The 15088-nt window shown below is 40.7% G+C and overlaps 1 protein-coding gene across 1 annotated transcript in view; it reads right to left on the reverse strand.

The window, feature by feature from the left end:
* Positions 1-9043: 9043 nt before the first annotated feature.
* Positions 9044-15088, reverse strand: part of UBE2G1 (ubiquitin conjugating enzyme E2 G1) — an 88698-nt gene continuing 82653 nt past the window's right edge. Inside the window, exon 6 of the mRNA XM_077482357.1 lies at positions 9044-10526. The gene's annotated coding sequence lies outside the window, so the exon portion shown is untranslated. The remainder of the gene's footprint in view (positions 10527-15088) is intronic.

Raw genomic sequence — 15088 nt, forward strand, 5'->3', positions numbered from 1 at the left:
TACATTTAGCAGGAGAAACGAAGGCTGACAATACATTATACAACATTTCCTTAAGACCCCTACCCACACTATACAACTTTTGTTGTCAGATTTCATTTAGATTTACCAACACCATGTAGTGCAAGGGCCTGCCTGTTTGCATAGAAATTGAAACGCTTAAGGTTTGACCTAATATTTTATGGTTTTGGTAAATCTGAAGGGAAAAAAAATAAAAAAAATCTACAGAAAATTGTATAGTGTTTATTCAGGCACATATGTGCAGCCCAAGGTTCGTGGCTGTTCACCGGTTCAGATGCGAATCAGGTCCAAAATGATTGCCTGAATCGGGCACAAAACATGCACAGGACCCTTTTGCAATCCGTATCAAGGTTGCCCCGGACATCTGTGAAGCGGCTCCATTGAAAGTCAGTCACACTTGCATGTCATGTGAAGTGGGTGCAGGGGAAAATCCACATCTATTTTGCACATGTGTGAACCTAGCCTCAGATTTACCAAACCCATAATATGAGTGCAAACCTAAACACTTTCAATTTGTATGCAAACAGGCCCTTGCACTAAATAGTTGAAGGCAGTGGCATTGCTTGCATTAAGGGCCCCTCTGTCACATAACACCCCTATATGTCTAATGGAGAGATTCATGCATTGCATTGCATTAATCTTTCCATGGCCGCTGCTGCCACCCCCTATTCAGGAAAATGACAAAGGGCAACACTATCGTGTGTACCCCTCCATAAGCTCCCCGATTTAACAATTGTTATTGGAATTCATAGGCGGTCTGGAAGAATTGGGCTAAGTGGAAGAGGGGGGCTGTGCTAGGGAACTAACTCTGAAGGAGTCATATTTGCCAACAAGCTCAGAGGCACACATTGTTTATGGCAGGGATATGCAATTAGCGGACCGCCAGCTGTTGCAGAACTACAATTCCCATGCAGCATAGCAAGACTGACAGCCACAAGCATGACACTCAGAGGCAGAGGCATGATGGGACATGTAGTTTTGCAACAGCTGGAGGTCCGCTAATTGCATATCCCTGGTTTATTCCACTGGCTGCCGCCAATGCATAGAATACTTTAGCCTCTGTTCGCACTGGTGTGACTTGTCATGCAATTTTACAGGTCCAAATCTCATAAGTCACACCCTATTGTCAGCAATGGAACTGTTTAAACCATTGCAACTTTGCAGTGCTGCACCCATTTGGGGAAAAAAAAAAGTTCCTGTGCCATTTTTGAAGACTTCAAAATGGGACTTGCATGGACATCTGTGCATGAAGTCACACAGATGTCAGCCACCTCACACTGACCTGTGGCTTTGAAATTGTATAACTTCACTTGAAGTTGCACAATTTCAAAGTCAGATTCAGTGTGAACAAAGGCTTAAGGTTTAAACAAAAAAAAACCTCAAGGCTTTAGAACCACTTTAAGGCCCCTTTCAAACTGGGACAGGAGCGGTGTCGGCGGTAAAACTGCGCTGTTTTTAGAACTGCTTTACTGTCGTTTTAGCGGCAGTATTCAACCCGAGAAAGGGTTAAAACCACAGCAAAGCGCTGCTGCAGCAGCGCTTTGCCGGCGGTATAGCCACGCTGCCCCATTGCTTTCAATGGGCAGGAGCTGTGTATACACCGCTCCAAAGATGCTGCTTAGCAGGACTTTTTTTTTTTTTTTACCACCCTGCTAGTGCACCATTCCAGTGTGAAAGCTCTCGGGGCTTTCACACTGGAGAGACCGCAGCGGCTGTTTCAGGTCGGTTTGCAGGTGCTATTTTTAGCGCAATAGACCCCTTTCACACTGGGTCATTTTGCAGGCGCTAACACAGGTCACTTTCACCCCCTTCCTTCCCGGGCCAATGTTCAGCATTCAGTGCCGTCACCTGTTAAATGCCAATTACTCAGGCATGCAACACTGCACATATACACACATAAATATAAAGATTTAGATATATAGACACACACACACACACACACACACTTTTACTTCTGTTCTAAAATTTTGCAAATATATTCCTTTCTTCATAAAATTTAGGCCAAATTGTAATCTGCTACTTTTTTTGGTCAAAATAACCAATCTGTGTATAAATATTTAGTCTGTAGGAAAGTTGTAGAGTCCACAAACAATGGTATACGCAGTATATCTGCAAATTGCTCAATCCTGATCTGACTGCCCATCTCATTTCTTGAGGCCCTAAAATGTCAGGACAGTACAAATACCTCCCAAATAACCCATTTTTGGTTAAGCAGACACTTCAAAAAAGTTTTTAGTAAGAGGCATGGTGAGTTTTTGAAGTTGTAATTTTGTCATAATTTTTTAGAATTTTTTTTTCCCCACACAAACTGTCACCAGAGCAGTACAGTGCCAAAAGAAAAAAAAAAAGTGAAGCGATTACTGTTTTTAGTGTAAGCCAAATAATCACTGTTGTAAGCAATCATTTTTATGAATGGGATTCATAAGGTGTACTATGGCCAGAGCTGTAATCGGCCACAGCTATCACATGGTACAGATGAACTATGATTGGCCCTGTTTGTACCCTGTGACCAATCACAGAGATGGTCACAATAGTACACAATTCGTTGTGTATAACTGCCAGGTGATAATTGTGCTTGATCACAACCCAGTACAACGATCTGTCAATTCCCTGTGTCCCTTGGACACGGTGGGTGACAGATCATGTCGCACACAGCTGCTAGGGTGCACTGAAGGCAAGCAACTGGGAGGAAGTCATATGACCTCCAACCAGAAAGATCTTGTGCATCATCTGTTAATAGGCCAGATGGAGACCATATTCATAGTTCTGTGATGCAATATCCCTTGTGTGTTATTTAATCTTCTCCACCCTTGCTTATATTAGTGCTGTGATACAACTCCTTTTTGCTCTTTATACCACCCCCATGTCTAAAATCACTGGAACTGAAAACCCCTTAAAGCGGAGGTCCACCCTAAAGTGGACCTTCCGCTCATTGGAATCCTCCCCCCCTCCGGCGCCAAAATTGGCACCTTTCAGGGGGGGAGGGGGGTGCAGGTACCTGTACAGTACAGGTATCTGCACCCACTTCCGGGATAGCTCTCTGCGGAAAGGGGCGTAGATCTACGCCCCTTTCCGAAAGTCCCCTGCTGCCTGCTGGGAAACACACAGATCCCAGAGGCAGCGGGTCCATCCTTATTGCGCAGTGCGACGCGCGCATGCGCAATAGGGAACCGGGAAATTAAGCCGAAAGGCTCCACTTCCCAATTCCCATACACAAGATGGCGGCCGCAGCACCCGAGAGATCGGCTTTGGGTGCCGACATCGCAGGCACGCTGGGCGGGTAAGTGTCCTTATTTTAAAAGTCAGCAGCTGCTGTATTTGTAGCTGCTGGCTTTAAAAAAAAAAAAAAAAAAAAACGTCGGAACTCCCGCTTTAATAAAATTGTTCTGCAAGCACTTCCTTTAATCTATCCATGGTCTCTATTCTTTTCCTCCACCTTGTATCCGGTATTAGAAAATGCTATGGGGAAACCCACAAAATCATGTGGGTGTGTGTGTATATAAATATATATGTGTGTATATATATATATATATATATATATATATATATATATATATTTATATTCCAAAATGCACATGTACAAATTTTTAGCTAGGCTAGAGAGTAAAAACTTGCTTGGTACAGCCAGTGGAATGAAGACGTGCGTTCCAGAAACCGGTAGGGAGGTTACAGCAACAAGCCCCACCAAACATGTTTCGCAGATGTAAGAACCGATGTAGTAGTCCTGATTCTCTCGGACTCATTTTATTGTTACTTCATACTGGAGAAGGTTGAGGAAAGTGGAGATGCACTTTAAAGGATCGTTTTAATCTTGTCGTCTCAGACCTGCAACTTGCACTTGCTTCAATTTCAGTATTTCAAACTGAAGCTAAACTGGACTAGGACAATGAACAATCCACATGACCTTGCGTTTCTAGGATCGTGCTGTTACAGAACAATTGCCTTTTTGCTTTTTTTTGTGTGTGGATGCTGTACAACATGCCAGATCAATTTCCAGAATGTTAAATAAATGTACCAGCAAAACAGGGTAGTAGCTATTCATTACATGGGTTAAATTAATCTTTTGTTGAGGAAGAACAACTTTGCCCTCATCTCACACCTCATCTATGTACATTACAGGGAATTTTAACTACTTGCTTACTGGGCACTTAAACCCCCTCTTCCTGAGCAGGCCAATTTTCAGTGCGGTCACTCTTTGATGATTGCGTGGTCTTGCTGTACTGTACCCAAATTAAATTTTTATCTTTTCACACAATAGAGCTTTTTAGGTAGTATTTAAATCACACCTGGGTTTTTTTATTTTAATTTATTTTTAGCAAAAAACACATTTAATAAAACAAACATTTTGAAAAAAAGAAAAATAAATAAAAAAGTTTATCATTTGTTATAAAATTTCACAGATAATTTTTCTCCTTCATTGATGTGCTCTGATGAGGCTGCACTGATAAAGGCGGCACTGCTTAGCAGTACTTATGGGCACCAATAGGGGGCAATGATGAGGCAGCAGTGGATCTCCATGTGCGGGACCAATGTCCCATTTACACAAGTCAGTAAAATCTGCTTTTTCCTTACACTGTCAGCGTGAGGGAGGAATAAAAGCCGATTACTGGCTTGTTTACATCACGTGATCAACTGTCATTGGCTGACAGCTGATCATGTGGCAAGGGGCCAGCTCCTTACTCAGATTTGTGAGCAGCAGAGTCTCATTGACTCGCTGATCATAGAGCGTGCCACCTGTGCCCTGCATGCACAGGACGACGCACATGGATGACCTCAAGGTAATTTAGGCCCGTGCAGTAGCAGTCTTGAAGGGCAAGAAGAGGTTAACCAACTTTGTTGCAGATTCCTACCTTTTGTTATTCTGAAGAAATGACTGTTCCTCTGTGCTGAGCGAGCGAGGAGTGGTTTCATAATTTTCAACCAGCTGCTACAGCTGTAGGGCTCTAATGTGGAAAACTGCAGGGTCTGCATCCCTTTAGATATGATTTCCTATTAAGAGTATCTTACCAAAAATGACATTTTTTGTTGCAGGGGATGCCAAAAATCTGACTTGTATCTAATGCCCTGTACACACGGTGAGACTTTCCGACGGAAAATGTGCGATCAGATTGTGTTGTTGGAAAATCCGATCGTGCGAGAACTCCATCTGACTTTTTCCGTCGGAATCTCCGACAAAGTATGAGAGCTGGATCTAAAATTTTCCGACAACAAAATCAGATTGTTTAAATTCTGATCGTGTGTAGACAATTCCGAACAGAGTGCCACGCATGCTCAGAATAAATTACACAATGAAAGCTATTGGCCTCTTCATAGTTACAACGTACGTGTTGTATGTCACCTCGTTCTGAATGATTGGATTTTCTGACAACTTTGTGTGACAGTGTGTATGCAAGACAAGTTTGGGCCAAAATCCGTCTGAAAAAAATAAGACGGATCTTGTCGTCGGAATGTCCAAGCATTAGTATAGACTTTTGGGAAAATCAGTGAGCCAATCACACAAGCAGAAATGTATACATTTTGTGTACAGAACCACCCCAGGTAGCCATATTGCATTTTACAGAAAATTACAGAGCTGCAGATTGAAAAGGTAATTACAATATTACTTGTGTCACATACATATACACACAGAATTTTTTTTTATATATATATATATATATATATATACATATACATATATATATATATATATATATATATATATATATATATATATATATATACACATATACATATACATACATATACATACATATACATACATATATATATATACACACACACACACAGCAGAATCTTTGAAAGAACTAAAATCTTTAAATAGGTACAGTGAGATGTATGTTTAGGACAGATACAGCAGAATCAACCAGAGATGGCCCACATTTTTGCCAACTTCTTCCACTGGATAGAGTTCAAAGATTTTGGGGGAATGAATACGGTTTCAGCAGTGACTGCACATTTTATCTGTTCATGAACAGGTTATGTTTTGCGGGCTTTTACAGGCATCTTTATACCAAAGGGGGCCGGCAAGATGGAGCAGATTTTTAAAGCTAGCAAGCATGTTGTGTTGAGAGGAAAAATCTGCTTGCAGCTTCCGCCAATACCACATCAATATCCTTTTCATTGACCTGAGTTCTCCAGGACTGGTATATCAGGATCTGACTGGTTTATAGATAGGGAGAGGGAAAAGGAGAGGGAAAAGGAGAGGCATTTTTGGGCCCTGGGTGAGGATTGCATCTGTTGCATGTAGAGGTCGACCGATATGGGTTTTTCTCTGGCCGATGCCGATATTTAGAAATCATGGCGGCCGATAGCCGATATATGATGCCGATTTTTTTGGGCCGATATGTTAGGCCGATTTTATTTTATTTATTTATTTCCTTTTTTATTTATTATTATTTTTTTAATCCTCCTTGATCTAACACACCTTTCCCACTGGGGCGTTTTTCAGGCGCTTTTGGGCTAAAAATAGCGCCTGTAAAGTGCCTGCAAAATGGCTCCCCTGCAGTCTGTGTGAAAGACAGAGTGCTTTCACACTGAGGCGATGCGCTGGCAGGATCTTAAAAAAAAGTCCTGCAAGAAGCATGTTTGGAGTGGCGTATACTGCTCCTCCACCACTCCTGCCCATTGATATGAATGGGCACCACTGCCGAAGCGCATGCAATGCGATTTGGCAGCAGTGCTTCATGGGCGCATTTAACCTCTTCCTTGGCCGCTAGCTAGGTTATACGTGCCCCACTAGCAGCCAAATAGCACCGCTAAAATGATGGTAAAGAGCCGCTAAAACTTGCGTTTTACCATCAACGCTCCAGTGTGAAAGCAGCCTTCATAATTGATACAGAAAATTTCTTACAGTTAAACATTTATTAAACAAAACAAACCTCCAATCAGTTTACTTGTATGTATGATTTAGATTAAAAAAAAAAAAAAAAAAAAAAAACCTATGTATTAAATAAAAACAGGTAGTCAAAACTTTTGGACGAAAAAAAAAAAAATGGGCTAACTTTACTGTTTTTATTTTATTTTTAAATAGTGTATTTTTTTCCCAAAAAAATGCATTTGAAAGACCTCTGTGCTAATGCTGTGTGACATAAAATATTGCAACAACCGCTATTTTATTCCCTAGGATCTCTGCTAAAAAAATATATATAATTTTTGGGGGGTCTAAGTGATTTTCTGGCAGAAAATACAGGATTTTTACTTGTAAGCAACAAGTGTCAGAAAAGATTTAGTCTTTAAATGGTTAAACTGAGAACTCTACACACTGAGATTACTTCATTCATTCAAGTGTAAACATTGTATCATTTAGTTATTTTCTTGGCAGTCGGCCCAGAGAGGAGGAAAGTGTTGCTATGAGACTCAGGCAACTTACACTGACTTCTATACAGAATTCATTTCAAAGTCCTGCTGTAGTTCTAAATCGGCTTTTTATCAGCACAATCGGCCTATGCCGATTATTTAAAAAACGGCAAATATCGGCCGATATATCGGTCGACCTCTAGTTGCATGTCTCTAGACAGATTATGGCCTTCATACAGCAGACAATTCTGCTTTAGTCGCTTTTTGCATGCCTGAGAGGTAGAAGTGGATGAGGAGACCAGTGTTAGCAGATTCCTGCTCTGGTGCAAATGATGCATCGTCGCTCTGAGGTTAGGTGTTGTGTGGGCCTTCAGCAAAGCAAATGTTCACCTGCAAATTTTGCATCAACTCCCTTTTGCCCGTTCTCTACCATTGCTACAAATGAAGGTATTCCCCCTGTGGGATACCTACACTATAGGGAGCAGTATAAGGCAAGTGTGCTCTGAAGGGTTGTAAACCCTCCCGTAACTAAGCCTTCTGGCGGGGCTGTGTTACTGCAGGACGGGAATTTCCTGTCCTGCTCCCAGAACAAAACTGAGCTGGGCTGAGTGCTGCTCAGCTAAAGAAGCTTTATATTCTACAATTGCATACAAAGCTTCTGCTGAATGGCAGCGATCATGAGGTCACCTGGCCACCTCCCTGCCTCAGTCAGAAGTTTTGTAATCCTTCATAGAATACAGAGCTCCCTGTGAATGATTGAGCAGGCCTTTTTTTGTTCCAAAAGTGGGATGGTAAGTTCCTGTCCAGCACTTGAAACAGCAATGTATACTGTATGTAGCTGAGGCTACAGTTTATACAGTGCACACAGCTGCTGCATCTGTTAGTGAAGCAAGAAGTTTGTTTGGGCCAGCTTTGAACGAACCATTTAAAAAACTTCAGAGAAAAAACAAAACCAACCTTAACTCCAGATTCTAGTGCAGAAGAAAAACAGTCCATCTTCACTAGCACAAAACAGTTCTATAACCCAAGGTTTTTGAAAACACTCTGCAGGTGTCCTCTACTGTACCAGTAAGATATAAAAAGTTACACCCAAGCACTTAAACCCCTTCAACAGCACATAAATGCAATATTACCCAATTGGTAATATCAATAACAATAATAAAAATCTTTTTTCATAGAAGCTTTAAAAACCCCTACAGGTCATCAGTTAACAGTGAATAATGGGCCTAGAATTATTGCTCTAACTCCAGCATGCCCAGCAATATGTAACGTGTAGCACAATTGCGTGCGCCTGTGTGTGCGCGTGTGTCCCTGATGCATACATTTACCTCTGAACCTGCGTGTCTGTGGGGTGGGCTGGGCTCAAATTTCTGAGGGGATCTTAAGGGTTAAAAACATTTTTTAACCACAAAAACAGGAAGGTGGGACCAACAGTTACGTTGGTGTGTGGAAGCACTCTGCAGCCTCTGGAAGTGTGTGTAAAACAACCAGCATATAGGTCAGTGGCAATAAGGGTTAAACCTGACTGTTGGTAAAAATATGTAAATACTTTAATGTCCATAGTCTGGCCACAGAGATAGGGAAATGCTCAACACCTTCTAATCATTCAATTGTGTATATAATTTAACCTAAGTTGTTGGGCTAATATACTCTATTTTTTCAGCAGTGAATTTACCATTGAGCAACAACCTAACCACTATGACAAAGACTCGCAAATGATCACAACAGCTTATTGGAAAAAAAATTATATTTTGGAAGAACGCACTACAGAAGGTGACAGAATTCCAAAATCAAATTACATGAAAATATACATCACATTTTTTTCTCTTTGTACATTGGGTGAAGCAAAAAAAAAACAGCTGGAGAATAAAAACATGAACAGAATGAGAGTCATGGAAAAAAAGGAAAATTTAAAAAAAAAAAAAAAAAAAAAAAAAAAAAAAAGGGAAAAAAGCAATGAAGTGTTAGGAGAGAAAAAAAACAAAAACAAAAATGCAACATTGTGTCAAACCCTGAAGATACATTGATAAACCTACACATATGCATGCTTTCCTTCTTTCAAGTTCAAACCAGGCAGCCAAAGAGAAGGGGTTGTACAAGAAATGCAATCACTAATTGTCACTTGGTTGCCTCAATAAAAACAGCAGGGTTTTAGGGGCTCACTGGTGATCTGCTACAGCCAGGTTGAGTATACATTAGCTCAACTCATGGAAAATGGTTTTGCATGCGACCCAAACCAACAATTTACCCTATATATTGGAAAGTCTTTGTGATACATAAAGGCACTTCAGGAGTTTAATTACCAGAGCTTATTCCCCTTAGGGGTAAAATATTGATAATTTTTTTTTAAAAAAAAGGTAACCAAATTCCTGCAGTGACCACATAAAACATCTAATAGTGGTAGAATTGCTGACAAACTAAGAAACTGACAAAGGGACATTGCATACTGAGCAATTACATGATTAGCTGCAGTAAAAACTGAAATATTTAAATAGGAAAAAAAAAACAAAATCTAAAATCCTGCTGCATGGAATTAAAATGATTTATTCATTAGCATTATAAGTGGCCGTTTCTGCATAGAGAAGACAGGTTTCATTTTAGGGGCAGAAGGAAAATACATATCCTAAAGACCTCACTGAGCACTTGCCAGATGAGAAGGTGGAACCTAAATAGCTATGTAAGCCACCAGACTCCAGTCTTGCATGCCTTCAACATAACAGTTTGAAGAGAGAAGAAGAAGGAGAAAAAAAAAAAAAAAAAAAAAAAAAAAAAAAAGGAAGATCACCAGGAGATCAAGCTGAACAGATGATCTGAGAAATTCCGACTACATATGCTCTTTTCCTTCATATTTTCTGCTCTATATGCATTCTCAGAAGACTTTACATAACTCATATCCGAACATCAAGAAAGCATTATTTGGTACAATGTGTATTTTTTGATGTACATGAACAGTATATATATAATCCAGATCATGTTGTGCTATGTACAGGTCTGTACAATTCTTCCTGAAGTTTAAAGCAGTTCTTTAGATTTTGAAATGCGAAAATCACCTTTAAGTTGGCACTTGTTAGGCTCTTGTCAGCATTGATAACTGGCATGTTTTATTGCAACCCCGGTGCCAGCCAGCGTTTGCCAACTTATTACAACAGAAAGTCCAGCAAAAAGGTGGGTAGAGTGCAGGAAAAACAGTGCCTTGTTTCTCTAATGGAGACCTTAAAAACAAAAGATTAAGAAATGGTTTTCAGTTCATCAGTACACAACATAGTGACTACAATATAACTTATAATTAATGTATGATTTATAGAAAAAAAAGTGCCTGAAACACACCCCCCTGCAGCCCCAGTGTGAGAGTGAGTGCTTTCACACTGGGGCGGTGCACTTGGGGATCGGTGAATACACCGCTCCTTCACTACCCCTTCCGTTGTAATCTTTGCAGGCGCTTCAGCAGCAGCACTTTGCGAGCGCTATTAACCCTTTGTTTGGCCTCTAGCAGGGGGTTAAAAGTGCCCTGCTAGCGGCCGAAAAGTGCAACTATTACAGCGGTAAAGCGCCACTAAAATTTAGGGGCGTTTTACCACGAATGCCGCCCCCCTCCCCTCCCACCTCAGTGTGAAAGTAGCCTAAAGCATTCAGAGCCATTAAAGCAAAAAATTTCATACATAATTGAGAAATATGGATAATCACATACCTACAAGCATAAACTACGATGAAATACATTTAGTCACAACAAAGGTTTAACAGAAAGTCCAATGTGAGGTTATATAAAAGCCCCCTTTGTCAGGGGAGGAAGAATCTGGAAAGACTTGTAGTTGTAGCTTTTTTTTTTTTTCAAACTACAATTACAACTTTCACTAGTCTCTGGTCTAATTCATGAAACGGCATCTTTCATCTAAAAGCTAAAAAGGACATCTCTCTAAAATACAGCACAACACATTTAAACCCTGATGTAGGGGTCTTTATATGATCCCCAAACTGTTTCCATGGTCATTATTTAGGTAGCCTTTTCTGTGACCATTTATAGCTGCACTCCTATCACTTGGCGCTCTCGGCAGTGTTAATTTTGATAGCAAGTTTCAATTTAGTTGTCAGTCTCGAATAAAATGCCATTTTGGTTCGTATTTTAGTCTACTAAAATCGAATGGATTTAATCAAATTGTAATGTATTAAAGCGGACCTTCAATATTTTTTCATATTTCCCCATCTATTAAATCTTCTGCCTTTGTTGCTTTGACTTTGGATGGTAAAACGTTTTTCTGCCAATACTTTATACAGCACTTTTACCGTTTGTCTGGTCATTAGCCCAGGCTTATGACATCATGCACAGCTCTCTCTCTTGTGAGAGTTTGCCCGGAAGGGATGGGGATGAGTCATAAGAGGGCAAATGAGAGCCGCAGAGCCAAGGGTGTGCCTCTGTGTGTCTGTGTAAATCCAGGAAGTGAACAGGCAGCAGCTTCAGCTGCCCACAGTTAAAATAGATGCAGCCAGATTTAGAGGAGGGAGATTTCTGCAGCATATTTGGCAAGTACAGAATCGCAGTAGATATAAAATATGCAAAGTGGTTGGAGAGAAGCTTCAGAATGGCAGAGATGTTTTTATTATAAATTATGTGAGCACACTGCAGTTCCTCTTAAGGCCCCTTTCAGGCATTTTAGTGCAGGAAATGGCTTCTGCCAAGCGCTAGAAAGCCACCTTCCATTCATTTCAGATGTGACTTTTCAGACTCGGGCGATGCACTTGCGGGACGTACTGAAAAGTCGTGCAAGCAGCACCTTTGGGGTGAGTTGGGAGCGCTGTATTTAGCGCTCCCAAAACGCCCTGGCCATTGGAATGAATGGGCAGCGCTTTTAAAGTGCCGCAAAAAACGGGGAGGTTTTGGGACTCTTTTTTTGGGGTTAAAATCGACCTGCTAGTGGCTGAAAAACGGGGCTTAAACAGTGTTAAATCGCCGCCAAAATGAGCAGCGCTTTAGCACTAACGGCTGGCGCTGTCAGTGTCAAAGCAGTCTTAAGCATTTCTCTAGAATTTCCAAACTCATACACCTGGAGTAAAAATTTGACATGTATTTATGGAATAAGGTTTGAACATGAACTATAGATACAGATTTAGGCCCCTTTTAAGCCAGCTCAGGTGCACCTGTCCGTTTTTCAGGGGTATCCGAGTGGACCACCCATTGACTTGTATGGGCAGGCGGATGTTAGCTGAGATCACCATCTGTCCATTGGATCGGATGAAAAACAGACAGTTGGATCCGTTTTTTGTCCAATCTGCCATAGAGGAGAGCGGGGCTCTGACAGGTCTGTCCCTGCACAGTAAGCAGACTGACCTGTCATCTGCTGGCTCAGTCCCGCGTGAAAGGCCGCTGTGATATAGAATGTCTTAATAAAGCCAAGTTTCATAAACAAATAATAATGCTGTGACAAATAGAAGTGCAACTTTAAACACTTGCCTACAGGGCACTTAAAGCCCCCTCCTGCCCAGACCAATTTTCAGCTTTCGGTGCTTTCACACTTTGAATGAAAATTACTCAGTCATGCAGCACTGTACCCAAATGAATTTTTTGTCTTTTTCCCCCCCACAAAATAGAGCTTTCATTTGGTGGTATTTGATTACCGCTGTTTTTTTATTTTTTGCGCTATAAATTAAAAAAGACCGAAAATTTTGGGAAAAAACAAACACACATTTTCTTTGTTTCTGTGATAAAATTTTGCAAATTATAAATTTTTCCTTCATAAATTTTGGCCACAATATATATACTGCTACATATCTTTGGTAAAAGCAACCCAAATTAGTGGATGTTATTTGGCCTTTGTGAGTCTACAAGCTGTGGTGCAAATCATAAAAAATTATCACACCTGATGTACTGGTGGCCTATCATTTGTGACCCCGAACAAGCCAGGAAAGTATAAATACCCCCCAAATGGCCCCTTTTTGGAAAGTAGACATTCCAGGGTATTTAGCAAGAGGCATGGTGAGGTTTTTAATGTAATTTTTTCCCACAATTCTTTGCAAAATGAAGATTTTTTTTTCCCCCACAAAATTGTCATAGGTTATTTCTCACATGGCATATGTATACCACAAACGACACCCAAAATAAATTCTGCTACTCCTGAGTATTAAGATACCACACGTATCGTAAAAAAAAAAAAAAAAAAAAAAAAAAAATAATAAAAAAAAAATTTAAGAAGCGCCATAAAACTATCCCCTATTTTGTAGACACTAACTTTTGCGCTAACCAATAAATGTATGCTTATTGCAATTTTTTTTTTACCAAAAATACACAGAAGAATACATATTGGCCTAAACTAAGGGAAAAAAATAAAATAGTGTATATTTTTGGGGGATATTATAGCAAAAAGTGTTTTTTCAAAATGTACACTTTTTTGTTTATAGTGCAAAAAATAAACTGCAGAAGTGATCAAATACCACCAAAAGAAAGCTCTATTTGTGGGGGAAAAAAAAAGAATGTTGATTTTGTTTGGGTGCAACATAAAACTGCGCAATTGTCAGTTAAAGCGGAGGTCCACCCTAAAATGGACCTCCGCTCATCGAAAATCCCCCCCCCTCCGGCGCCACAATCGGCACCTTTCAGGGGGGAGGGGGGTGCAGTTACCTGGATAATCCAGGTAACTGCACCCACTTCCGGGCTAGCTCTCTGCGGAAAGGGGCGTACGTTACGCCCCTTTCCGCAAGTGCCCCGCTGCCTGCTGGGAAACACACAGCTCCCAGAGGCAGCGGGGACCGTCCGGATTGCGCCGCGCGGCTCGCGCATGCGCAGTAGGGAACCGGGAAATGAAGCCGAAAGGCTCCATTTCCTGATTCCCATTCCCAAAAAAAAAAAAAAAAAAAAAAAAAAAAAAAAACGCGGAGTCCCGGTGGACTCCCGCTTTAAAGTGATGCAGTGCCGAATTGCAAAAAGTGCTCTGGTCAGGAAGGGGGTAAAATCTGCCGGAGCTCCAACGGTTAAACATTCAACTGAACATTTTAATTGAGCTGGGTAGCCACATTCATTTCACCTGGGGAGTTTTGTCTTCCCCTAGTATATTCTATATATTAAGTACTGATATCACTGGCAAACAATCTAAACAAAAATTGCTAAGAATATTCCCCACCGATCCCAGCGCACACAGAAACAAAAGATGATATAATTTGCAAGCTGCTATCATACAAAAGATAAATCATAAAAATTATATAGTATATAGCCCTCGTGAATCTATTGTCCAATATATACCATATTGACAGCGCTAAAACAACAAAACAATCATTCTTAAGAGGGTAGAAGCCCCATGGTTTACAACAAAAACCACAGTAATGTCCTTAAAAAGTCCCACACATCTGAGGATGGGATTTTAGTTGAAACACCAAAATGATGGAAAACAGAAAGAAAAGTCCATCTCCAAGAAAAGACCACCAGTGCAGAAAGAGCTTGTTAGCCGGTGACACCCCTTATGGTAAAGCACTCACCAGAACCCAATGGGTTAACAGGCACCTCTTTATAAATAGTCTTTCACTGGTATTCCTCTGTACCCAATTCCTGTGTCCTCATAGATTTTTCGGATTTAACACTTCACTCCCAGCAGCAAGTTCACATATAGAAAACAGCAAAAAGAGGTTCCATAGTGCAAACTGCTTTATTCTTTTAAAAAATTTGTGCGCATATACACCATACGTACATAATCAATAAAAATTCATTCACAGAGATGTAACCACTAGAACAACCGGATTTGTCTCACCGCGGCTCCGGGCGTCTTAGATCGAATGCAGGCTCGGCTTCCAC

The sequence above is a fragment of the Lithobates pipiens genome, unplaced genomic scaffold (assembly GCF_037356315.1).
Source record: "Lithobates pipiens isolate NorthernLeopardFrog02 unplaced genomic scaffold, aLitPip1_a1.2 Scaffold_16, whole genome shotgun sequence".
In the NCBI taxonomy this organism is placed as follows: domain Eukaryota; kingdom Metazoa; phylum Chordata; class Amphibia; order Anura; family Ranidae; genus Lithobates; species Lithobates pipiens.